This window comes from Salmo salar, unplaced genomic scaffold (assembly GCF_905237065.1).
Source record: "Salmo salar unplaced genomic scaffold, Ssal_v3.1, whole genome shotgun sequence".
Taxonomy (NCBI): domain Eukaryota; kingdom Metazoa; phylum Chordata; class Actinopteri; order Salmoniformes; family Salmonidae; genus Salmo; species Salmo salar.
In genome coordinates this window covers 45,151-58,382 of record NW_025547470.1, presented here as the reverse complement: position 1 = coordinate 58,382, position 13,232 = coordinate 45,151, and the positions used below count along the sequence as shown (strand labels likewise).

The 13,232-nt window shown below is 37.4% G+C and overlaps 3 non-coding genes across 3 annotated transcripts; all 3 read right to left on the bottom strand.

Annotated features, from left to right (window-relative positions):
* Positions 1–386: 386 nt before the first annotated feature.
* trnav-cac (transfer RNA valine (anticodon CAC)) lies at positions 387–459 on the bottom strand. The gene has a single exon. It is a non-coding gene; the product is annotated as a tRNA-Val (tRNA).
* A 6,672-nt stretch (positions 460–7,131) lies between these two features.
* Positions 7,132–7,204, bottom strand: trnav-uac (transfer RNA valine (anticodon UAC)). Its single transcript has one exon. It is a non-coding gene; the product is annotated as a tRNA-Val (tRNA).
* Positions 7,205–7,344: 140 nt separating this feature from the next.
* Positions 7,345–7,417, bottom strand: trnav-aac (transfer RNA valine (anticodon AAC)). Its single transcript has one exon. It is a non-coding gene; the product is annotated as a tRNA-Val (tRNA).
* Positions 7,418–13,232: the final 5,815 nt, after the last annotated feature.

Here is a 13,232-nt window from a genome sequence, read left to right as displayed (position 1 = left end):
GTGTGAATCTAACGTGAAAACCACTACACCACAGAAACTACTGCTACAATTAACTGCAAGGAGTAAACCGAATTTTAAAGATATTCATGGCACGTATTCGAATTTCCAAAATACAGAATTTATGAAAATAACTATTCTTTGTTGAAAGTACAGTACCTACTGCACGTGTCAAAGAGCACTGTTTCCACACGGTTTTGAACTGAGGACCTTTCGTGTGTAAAGCGAACGTGAAAACCACTACACCACAGAAACTACTGCTACAATTAACTGCAAGGAGTAAACCGAATTTTAAAGATATTCATGGCATGTATTCGAATTTCCAAAATAAAGGATTAATGAAATTCTCTGTTACCACTATGGTACTTCTTGAATGTGTCAATGAGCGTTGTTTCCGCCTTGTTTCGAACCAGGGACCTTTCGCGTGTGAAGCAAACGTGATAACCATTACACTACAGAAACTGCTGCAACACTTATCTGCAAGGAGTTAACCGAATTCTACTGATATTCATGGCACGTGTTCAAATTTCCAAAATTAGGCATTTCTGAAAATAACTATTCTCTGTTAAAAGCACAGTACCTACTGCACGTGTCAAAGATCACTGTTTCCGCCCGGTTTCGAAACGAGGACCTTTCGCGTTTAAAGCGAACGTGATAACCACAACACTACAGAAACTGCTGCTTGATTTTTCTGCAAGAAGTAAACCGAATTTTACAGATATTCATGGCACGTATTCGAATTTCCAAAATAAGGCATTTATGAAAATAACTATTCTCTGTTTAAAGTACAGTACCTACCGCATGTGTCAAAGAGCACTGATTCCGCCCGGTTTCAAACCGAGGACCTTTCGCATGTGACGCGAACGTGATAACCACTACACTACAGAAACTGCTGCTGCAATTATCTGCAAGGAGTAAACCGAATTTTACAGATATTCATGGCACATGTTCAAATTTCCAAAATTAGGCATTTATGAAAATAACTATTCACTGTTAAAAGTACAGTACCTACTGCACGTGTCAAAGATCACTGTTTCCGCCCGGTTTCAAACCGAGGACCTTTCGCGTGTAGAAGCGAACTTGATAACCACAACACTACAGAAACTGCTGCTTGATTTTTCTGCAAGGAGTAAACCGAATTTTACAGATATTCATGGCACGTATTCCAATTTCCAAAATAAGGCATTTATGAAAATAACTATTTTCTGTATAAATGCGGTACTCATTGCATGTGTCAACGAACTCTGTTTCCGCCCGGTTTCAAAACGGGGACCTTTCGCATGTGAAGAAAACGTGATAACCACTACACTACAGAAACTGCTGCTTAATTTTTCTGCAAGGAGTAAAGCGAATTTTACAGATATTCAAGGCACGTGTTCAAATTTCCAAAATTAGGTATTTATGAACATAGGTATTCTCTGTGAAAAGTAAGGTACCTACTGCACGTGTCAAAGATCACTGTTTCCGCCCGGTTTCGAAACGAGGACCTTTCGCGTGTAAAGCGAACTTGATTTTTTTTTTTTTTTATTATCAAAAATGTTTGTTTACAATATTTACAGTACAATCTACTGTTTACAGTACAATCCACAGAGAACAATACAGAAGACACTAGACTAACAGAGGCAGGTGAACAATTCACCCCCTATCAAATTAACAACAAAGAAAATATCAAAACAGTGCTTTCAAAAATTATAAGTGATACCTCCACTCTCCTCTCGTGAAATTAACCCACTCCCTTCAACAAAAGACTCATCAAAATGTTCCATCCCATAATTAAACAACATATCTATGTGTTTACTGAACAGTGCTATAAAGATACTCCACACCTGAACCCTCTTTCTGTCAAAAGAAACATAATTCCTCCTACAAAAAATAGCATACCTCACAAAACTCAAAACCATATTCAACAAACACACATTAGCACCCTCACATTTACCAGACACTCCAAATAACAAAAGTTCCTCCCACGCATACTTTTTCACGAAATCTCCCCCCAGTTTCTACATAACATTTCCTTAACTTTACAAAAAAATATTTTAAATCCTCACATTCTATAAACAAATGCATAAGAGTTTCCGGGAAACGTCCACATACGTCGCATTCCCTTTCTATCTCACAATTAATTTTCTTTAGCACCACCTTTGTAAATATTCTATTATGTCTTAGTTTGAAATCATTATTTTCACACTCCTTACTATTATATTTTACATTTAAATTTCCCCATATCTTTTTTTCATCCAATTCCGGAAAAACTACTTTCCAAAATTTCTCAGCAGCCGGCCTTCTACACACTTTTCCTACCATTATTCTATACAATCTTTTCACTGGTATACTAGATAAATGTACTTTCTTCTTACTGCTACCAATGAACAAATTAGGAAATACAAATAAATCTTCTCTTTCAACTTCACTATTTATTAAATCAACCCATGCTCTTGGTATACTATTCTTTATCTTGTCATACATATTATTCACTGTTCCCCTTCCCACCTCTTCATCCCATTCATTGATTATGTCAAAAATAGCTTCCCCAGGTAAAAACCCTGGAATTACCTCATATGTATAATCTTTTATTTGCCGTAGACCTGCACTCATAAATACTTTATTATACAAAACTTTTTCTTTGTTCTTGATTTTCTCATTCAGAAATATAGGTTGATTCATAATCAGGTCAATATGTCCACATTCATAATATACATTAGGCAACAACTCTGCCCATGCATTTAGCACCTCTTTATAAAAATCTGGTACCTTTTCAAACATTGCCCTTTTAAGCCCCATCAATAAACCATTATCCTCACAACCACCACTCTCCTCTAAGTAGACTCTAAAGAAGTGTTTCCAGCCATAATCTTCACTGTCATACAAATATTTCTTTACTGTTTTTATCCTAATAGCTTTTCTTTTGACACCTAAATCTACAAGTTTTAAACCTCCATCCACATAGTCAGCAATCAATGTTTTCTGAGATATTCTCACTCCTTTACCATCCCATATAAAATTTGACACCACATTATTCAATTCATTTAGGACCCACTCCGGCATGTCCAGGACTCCCAAAACATACACAAATTTGGATAATACCAAAGCATTTGCAACAATTACTTTCCCTTGTAACTTTAGTTTTCTATTTTTCCAGAAATTCAACGTTAGCTTGACTTTATTAAGGATCCCAGTCCAAGTTATATCTTTTGCCTCTTTCTCCTTTACACCAATGTTTACTCCCAGCACTTTAATAAAATCCTTTGCGCTCTTGAATGGAATCTCACACCCGTTTACATTGATATCCCCAACAAACATTATTTCAGTCTTCTCTATATTAACTTTAGCACCCGATGCCTTGCCATATATATCTATGATCCCCATAATGCTTCCAATACTTTCTATATCCTTCACAGTACAAGTAGTGTCATCAGCGTACTGATGTACAACACTGACACCACCACCTGGGATTCCAACACCCCTTACTTCTTTATTACTATTTATCAATGTAGCTAACGGTTCTGTAGAAACACTGTACAGCAGAGCTGACAAAGGACAGCCCTGCCTTACTGACCTCTCCACAGGGAAAGTATCTGTTAACACTCCGTTACATTTAACACAACTTTTAGCCCCACTATACAACAGGTTGATCCAAGATACAAACTTTGGCCCAAACCCAAACCTCTCCAAAGTCTGTAATAAAAAGCTGTGCTCCACTCTATCGAAAGCTTTGTTAAAGTCCAAACTTAAAACTATACCACCTTCATTTTTCATTTGATTAACAACATCCCTAATTGTACAAATTACATCTGCAATATCTCTTCCAGGTATGCCGTAGGCTTGTGTTGATTCAATAATACTCCCAATCACCTTTTTCATCCTATTCGCTAACACTTTAGTCAGTATCTTATAATCCGAATTTAGAAGGCTAATAGGCCTATAATTTTCTAACTTTAATCTACTGCCCCTATTTTTGAATAAGATCGTTAACATTCCAGTTGACATAGACTCAGGGATTTCCTTATTCTCTTCCATATAATGAAACACCCTCACTAAAATGGGTGCCAAAATATCTACAAAGACTTTATAGAACTCATTTGTTAAACCATCCAAACCCGGACTTTTATTACCTTGCGTGCTAACAATTGCTTCCTTGATTTCCATAATCGAAATCTCTTCATCACACATCATTCTATCTGCCTGCGATACTTTGGCACTAATTGTATCCAACACTTTTACAACACACACTTTATCTACATCATTCTTTTGTAAAGATTTCTGTAAAAGGTTTCAACTGTCTCTAAGATCCCAACAAAATCGTTTACCTTTACACCTCTTTCATCTTCCAACTCTACAATGTAACTCTTAGTTTGTTTTCTTTTTCCAGACCCCAAAAAAAGGATGTACATTTCTCTCCCTCCAAAGCGTACTGTGCCCTGCTCCTAACAATAGCACCCAAACATTTATTTTTTTCATAACGACCCAGCTCTGCATGGATTTTCAAATAATTCACAACATCATAGTCTGGATCCGTATCAGCCTTTTCAAGTTCATGCAACATCCTATTCCTAAGCATTATTTCTTTCTGCTTATCTAAACGGTTATGATTTTTTGCGTACCTAATACTCCTATTTTTTACTTTTACTTTCACTTCCTCCCACCATAAACACACATTCTCTTTTAACAGTACATTAGACATTTCATCATTAATACATTCAACAATTTCATTTCTATATCCTTCCTCCTTTAACAGACTGGCATTTAAACACCAGACACCTCCCCTCTCCTCTCCACACCAAAACCCATTTGAAATGACATTACTGCATGATCACTATATGCTGTAAAGGTATATGACACCTTCTTAACATTCTGCACCAATTCTTGTTTTGCTAGACATAAATCAATTCTGCTTTGTTTTAATTCCTTTAGAACCACCTGCCTTCTAGAGAATACTCTTCTGTTTGGATTTTCAGCCCTCCATATATCTACTAGATTCTCCTCATTCATAAGTTTCCATAATGCATTTCTAGAAGAGTCATATCTGAATTTAGCACAACTAGAGGCATCCATTCTACTACACCTCACATTAAAATCTCCTATCAGTATACAGTTTTCTGAGCACAGTGTTTTTAATTTGTGAAACATTTCTCTCCTTTCAGATTCAATGTTTGAAGCATAAACATTAATTAAACGAAAAACTACATTTTGAACTTCAAATTCAATTACAATAAGTCTGCCATCATTGTCAGCATATATTTCTTTTACATTTTGCACCACATCATTTTTTATCAAAATAGCCACACCACATGTTTTATCCCCTCCATGACTACAAAAATTAAATCTGACCATTTACTCTTAATCTCCTGCATTTTGGAGTCTGTCCAATTGGTCTCTTGAAAACACAACATGTCTGCCTTAACAGACACTAATACCTGCTCAAATTTGCTCATGTTTCTCAAACTGTTACCATTTAGGGATGCGACTGTAATCATTATGAATGTGTGCAGAAGTATAATCAGAGCCAAACAAGTCCTTAAAAATCCTACTTTTTCTTTTTCCAAAACCCATCATCTCCCTGGTTTTCGACAATGACCTCTTATTTTTTACAAACAACTGAAGATCCTCACTATCTATTTCATCATCCGTCTCTTTATTTGGATTTTTGGGGGAGCGGCGGGGAAGCCTTTTGAAAAGTGCGCTTTAACAGTGCCCGTGACTTCAGTGGACCCAGCCCACTCTTTGGTGTAATTTTTACACAGGCTTAAAGCTGGCTCAGGCACCTGAGAAGCACCTTGCACCATCTCTACCTGTGTATGTCTTTCACCCATCATGTGCTGCTGTTCCACCTTGTCAGCAGCAGAGACTAAAACGGCGTCTCGTGCTTTGCCAGGAGACATTACAGGCTCTTGAAGCTTATCTGCCACTGTCTCTGGAGTCACACTCTCCATGTCACTCTCATCCTCCCTCTCCATAGGCACACTCCCCTCTTCCTCAGACGTGAGGTCCATTGTTTGCAAAAGTAAGTGATTTTCTCCCTTATTACAGCTACATCTAACTTTAGGTCTGTCACACATTTTGCACACATTTCCTATGTTCCGACATTCTCTGGCATAATGCCCTTGTTCACTACATTTGTGGCATGTGAATTCCGGACATTCCTTAAGTATGTGCCCCGGCTGAATACATAATCTACATACCTTCACTTGATTGTCGTGGATTACACGAAAATATTCAAATCCCTCGACAGTGTTAAATTTAGTAGAATATGGCAAGGATTGCACATTGTCTGTAAACTTTACCTTGCAAAATCTTGTCCCATCTACAATGTCCGTTCCTGGCCACATCCTCCTCTTGATTGGCGTGGTCGCCTTCACCTTCCAGCCTTTTAGTTTCTCTTCTATCTCCTCATCCGTAATGTATGCGGGCAAGTTCAAAAAGGACACCACCAGCTCATCGTTCCCTAGTTCTTTAGCCATGATTTGACAGTTCTTTATCTTTAGCCCGTCTATTAGTCTTTCTTTTCCATTTACATGAGACATTGTTACTTCATACTTATTCCCGTCTTTCATTCGACATCCCAGTATTGTTCCGCAAACTTCCTTTATTCCTCTCAGCAATTCCATCGTTGTTATTTTCCCTTCTCCACTTATTTCCACGTTCACCGTCAGTTCCTTCTCATATGTTCTTTTTTTCAGTTCTTCGTTTAACATTCTGATTTCACTGTTGTCCTTTCTCGTCGTCGTTTGTACTCTTGATGTCGAAGCCATGTTGTCCGTACGGTTATTTTAAGCAATATCCCCCAAACAGCTCACGCTGATGGGGGACAATAGCAAAAACGTTTCACAGAAACTTCACTACAGTCACTCACAAACTTTCAAACTTATAAGTCAACTAGACCTAAAAAAAAAACGATATTCTCTCTCAAGCACTCAGACACCTGCTTCTCTTCCACTTCCTGAAACTCCAAAAAGGGGCGTGTGAAGCAAACGTGATAACCACTACACTACAGAAACTGCTGTTTGAATTTTCTGCAAGGAGTAAACCGAATTTTACCGATATTCATGGCACGTATTCGAATTTTCAAAATAAGGTATTAACGATAACATTCTCTGTTACCACTATAGTACTTCTACTGAACGTGTCAAAGAGCACTGTTTACGCCCGGTTTCGAACCAGGGACCTTTCGCGTGTAAAGCGAACGTGATAACCACTACACTACAGAAACTGCTGCAAACTTATCTGCAAGGACTAAACCGAATTTTACAGATATTCATAGTACGTGTTCAAATTTCCAAAATTAGGCATTTATGAAAACAACAAATTTTTGTTGAAAGTACAGTACCTACTGCACGTGTCAAAGAGCACTGTTTCCGCCCGGTTTCGAACCGAGGACCTTTCGCGTGTTAAGCGAACGTGATAACCACTACACCACAGAAACTACTGCTACAGTTAGCTGCAAAAAGTAAACCGAATTTTACAGATATTCATGGCACGTGTTCAAATTTCCAAAATTAGGCATTTATGAAAATAACTATTCTCTGTTAATAGTACAGTACCTACTGCACGTGTCAAAGAGCACTGTTTCCTCCCGGTTTCGAACTGAGGACCTTTCACGTGTAAAGCGAACGTGATTTTTTTTTTTTTTTTTTATTATCAAAAATGTTTGTTTACAATATTTACAGTACAATCTACTGTTTACAGTACAATCCACAGAGAACAATACAGAAGACACTAGACTAACAGAGGCAGGTGAACAATTCACCCCCTATCAAATTATCAACAAAGAAAATATCAAAACAGTGCTTTCAAAAATTATAAGTGATACCTCCACTCTCCTCTCGTGAAATTAACCCACTCCCTTCAACAAAAGACTCATCAAAATGTTCCATCCCATAATTAAACAACATATCTATGTGTTTACTGAACAGTGCTATAAAGATACTCCACACCTGAACCCTCTTTCTGTCAAAAGAAACATAATTCCTCCTACAAAAAATAGCATACCTCACAAAACTCAAAACCATATTCAACAAACACACATTAGCACCCTCACATTTACCAGACACTCCAAATAACAAAAGTTCCTCCCACGCATACTTTTTCACGAAATCTCCCCCCAGTTTCTACATAACATTTCCTTAACTTTACAAAAAAATATTTTAAATCCTCACATTCTATAAACAAATGCATAAGAGTTTCCGGGAAACGTCCACATACGTCGCATTCCCTTTCTATCTCACAATTAATTTTCTTTAGCACCACCTTTGTAAATATTCTATTATGTCTTAGTTTGAAATCATTATTTTCACACTCCTTACTATTATATTTTACATTTAAATTTCCCCATATCTTTTTTCATCCAATTCCGGAAAAACTACTTTCCAAAATTTCTCAGCAGCCGGCCTTCTACACACTTTTCCTACCATTATTCTATACAATCTTTTCACTGGTATACTAGATAAATGTACTTTCTTCTTACTGCTACCAATGAACAAATTAGGAAATACAAATAAATCTTCTCTTTCAACTTCACTATTTATTAAATCAACCCATGCTCTTGGTATACTATTCTTTATCTTGTCATACATATTATTCACTGTTCCCCTTCCCACCTCTTCATCCCATTCATTGATTATGTCAAAATAGCTTCCCCAGGTAAAAACCCTGGAATTACCTCATAAGTATAATCTTTTATTTGCCGTAGACCTGCACTCATAAATACTTTATTATACAAAACTTTTTCTTTGTTCTTGATTTTCTCATTCAGAAATATAGGTTGATTCATAATCAGGTCAATATGTCCACATTCATAATATACATTAGGCAACAACTCTGCCCATGCATTTAGCACCTCTTTATAAAAATCTGGTACCTTTTCAAACATTGCCCTTTTAAGCCCCATCAATAAACCATTATCCTCACAACCACCACTCTCCTCTAAGTAGACTCTAAAGAAGTGTTTCCAGCCATAATCTTCACTGTCATACAAATATTTCTTTACTGTTTTTATCCTAATAGCTTTTCTTTTGACATCTAAATCTACAAGTTTTAAACCTCCATCCACATAGTCAGCAATCAATGTTTTCTGAGATATTCTCACTCCTTTACCATCCCAAATAAAATTTGACACCACATTATTCAATTCATTTAGGACCCACTCCGGCATGTCCAGGACTCCCAAAACATACACAAATTTGGATAATACCAAAGCATTTGCAACAATTACTTTCCCTTGTAACTTTAGTTTTCTATTTTTCCAGAAATTCAACGTTAGCTTGACTTTATTAAGGATCCCAGTCCAAGTTATATCTTTTGCCTCTTTCTCCTTTACACCAATGTTTACTCCCAGCACTTTAATAAAATCCTTTGCGCTCTTGAATGGAATCTCACACCCGTTTACATTGATATCCCCAACAAACATTATTTCAGTCTTCTCTATATTAACTTTAGCACCCGATGCCTTGCCATATATATCTATGATCCCCATAATGCTTCCAATACTTTCTATATCCTTAACAGTACAAGTAGTGTCATCAGCGTACTGATGTACAACACTGACACCACCACCTGGGATTCCAACACCCCTTACTTCTTTATTACTATTTATCAATGTAGCTAACGGTTCTGTAGAAACACTGTACAGCAGAGCTGACAAAGGACAGCCCTGCCTTACTGACCTCTCCACAGGGAAAGTATCTGTTAACACTCCGTTACATTTAACACAACTTTTAGCCCCACTATACAACAGGTTGATCCAAGATACAAACTTTGGCCCAAACCCAAACCTCTCCAAAGTCTGTAATAAAAAGCTGTGCTCCACTCTATCGAAAGCTTTGTTAAAGTCCAAACTTAAAACTATACCACCTTCATTTTTCATTTGATTAACAACATCCCTAATTGTACAAATTACATCTGAAATATCTCTTCCAGGTATGCCGTAGGCTTGTGTTGATTCAATAATACTCCCAATCACCTTTTTCATCCTATTCGCTAACACTTTAGTCAGTATCTTATAATCCGAATTTAGAAGGCTAATAGGCCTATAATTTTCTAACTTTAATCTACTGCCCCTATTTTTGAATAAGATCGTTAACATTCCAGTTGACATAGACTCAGGGATTTCCTTATTCTCTTCCATATAATGAAACACCCTCACTAAAATGGGTGCCAAAATATCTACAAAGACTTTATAGAACTCATTTGTTAAACCATCCAAACCCGGACTTTTATTACCTTGCGTGCTAACAATTGCTTCCTTGATTTCCATAATCGAAATCTCTTCATCACACATCATTCTATCTGCCTGCGATACTTTGGCACTAATTGTATCCAACACTTTTACAACACACACTTTATCTACATCATTCTTTTTGTAAAGATTTCTGTAAAAGGTTTCAACTGTCTCTAAGATCCCAACAAAATCGTTTACCTTTACACCTCTTTCATCTTCCAACTCTACAATGTAACTCTTAGTTTGTTTTCTTTTTTCCAGACCCCAAAAAAAGGATGTACATTTCTCTCCCTCCAAAGCGTACTGTGCCCTGCTCCTAACAATAGCACCCAAACATTTATTTTTTTCATAACGACCCAGCTCTGCATGGATTTTCAAATAATTCACAACATCATAGTCTGGATCCGTATCAGCCTTTTCAAGTTCATGCAACATCCTATTCCTAAGCATTATTTCTTTCTGCTTATCTAAACGGTTATGATTTTTTGCGTACCTAATACTCCTATTTTTTACTTTTACTTTCACTTCCTCCCACCATAAACACACATTCTCTTTTAACAGTACATTAGACATTTCATCATTAATACATTCAACAATTTCATTTCTATATCCTTCCTCCTTTAACAGACTGGCATTTAAACACCAGACACCTCCCCTCTCCTCTCCACACCAAAACCCATTTGAAATGACATTACTGCATGATCACTATATGCTGTAAAGGTATATGACACCTTCTTAACATTCTGCACCAATTCTTGTTTTGCTAGACATAAATCAATTCTGCTTTGTTTTAATTCCTTTAGAACCACCTGCCTTCTAGAGAATACTCTTCTGTTTGGATTTTCAGCCCTCCATATATCTACTAGATTCTCCTCATTCATAAGTTTCCATAATGCATTTCTAGAAGAGTCATATCTGAATTTAGCACAACTAGAGGCATCCATTCTACTACACCTCACATTAAAATCTCCTATCAGTATACAGTTTTCTGAGCACAGTTTTTAATTTGTGAAACATTTCTCTCCTTTCAGATTCAATGTTTGAAGCATAAACATTAATTAAACGAAAAACTACATTTTGAACTTCAAATTCAATTACAATAAGTCTGCCATCATTGTCAGCATATATTTCTTTTACATTTTGCACCACATCATTTTTTATCAAAATAGCCACACCACATGTTTTATCCCCTCCATGACTACAAAAATTAAATCTGACCATTTACTCTTAATCTCCTGCATTTTGGAGTCTGTCCAATTGGTCTCTTGAAAACACAACATGTCTGCCTTAACAGACACTAATACCTGCTCAAATTTGCTCATGTTTCTCAAACTGTTACCATTTAGGGATGCGACTGTAATCATTATGAATGTGTGCAGAAGTATAATCAGAGCCAAACAAGTCCTTAAAAATCCTACTTTTTCTTTTTCCAAAACCCATCATCTCCCTGGTTTTCGACAATGACCTCTTATTTTTTACAAACAACTGAAGATCCTCACTATCTATTTCATCATCTGTCTCTTTATTTGGATTTTTGGGGGGAGCGGCGGGGAAGCCTTTTGAAAAGTGCGCTTTAACAGTGCCCGTGACTTCAGTGGACCCAGCCCACTCTTTGGTGTAATTTTTACACAGGCTTAAAGCTGGCTCAGGCACCTGAGAAGCACCTTGCACCATCTCTACCTGTGTATGTCTTTCACCCATCATGTGCTGCTGTTCCACCTTGTCAGCAGCAGAGACTAAAACGGCGTCTCGTGCTTTGCCAGGAGACATTACAGGCTCTTGAAGCTTATCTGCCACTGTCTCTGGAGTCACACTCTCCATGTCACTCTCATCCTCCCTCTCCATAGGCACACTCCCCTCTTCCTCAGACGTGAGGTCCATTGTTTGCAAAAGTAAGTGATTTTCTCCCTTATTACAGCTACATCTAACTTTAGGTCTGTCACACATTTTGCACACATTTCCTATGTTCCGACATTCTCTGGCATAATGCCCTTGTTCACTACATTTGTGGCATGTGAATTCCGGACATTCCTTAAGTATGTGCCCCGGCTGAATACATAATCTACATACCTTCACTTGATTGTCGTGGATTACACGAAAATATTCAAATCCCTCGACAGTGTTAAATTTAGTAGAATATGGCAAGGATTGCACATTGTCTGTAAACTTTACCTTGCAAAATCTTGTCCCATCTACAATGTCCGTTCCTGGCCACATCCTCCTCTTGATTGGCGTGGTCGCCTTCACCTTCCAGCCTTTTAGTTTCTCTTCTATCTCCTCATCCGTAATGTATGCGGGCAAGTTCAAAAAGGACACCACCAGCTCATCGTTCCCTAGTTCTTTAGCCATGATTTGACAGTTCTTTATCTTTAGCCCGTCTATTAGTCTTTCTTTTCCATTTACATGAGACATTGTTATTTCATACTTATTCCCGTCTTTCATTCGACATCCCAGTATTGTTCCGCAAACTTCCTTTATTCCTCTCAGCAATTCCATCGTTGTTATTTTCCCTTCTCCACTTATTTCCACGTTCACCGTCAGTTCCTTCTCATATGTTCTTTTTTTCAGTTCTTCGTTTAACATTCTGATTTCACTGTTGTCCTTTCTCGTCGTCGTTTGTACTCTTGATGTCGAAGCCATGTTGTCCGTACGGTTATTTTAAGCAATATCCCCCAAACAGCTCACGCTGATGGGGGACAATAGCAAAAACGTTTCACAGAAACTTCACTACAGTCACTCACAAACTTTCAAACGTATAAGTCAACTAGACCTCAAAAAAAAAAACGATATTCTCTCTCAAGCACTCAGACACCTGCTTCTCTTCCACTTCCTGAAACTCCAAAAAGGGGCGTGTGAAGCAAACGTGATAACCACTACACTACAGAAACTGCTGTTTGATTTTTCTGCAAGGAGTAAACCGAATTTTACCGATATTCATGGCACGTATTCGAATTTTCAAAATAAGGTATTAACGTAATTCTCTGTTACCACTATAGTACTTCTTGAATGTGTCAATGAGCAT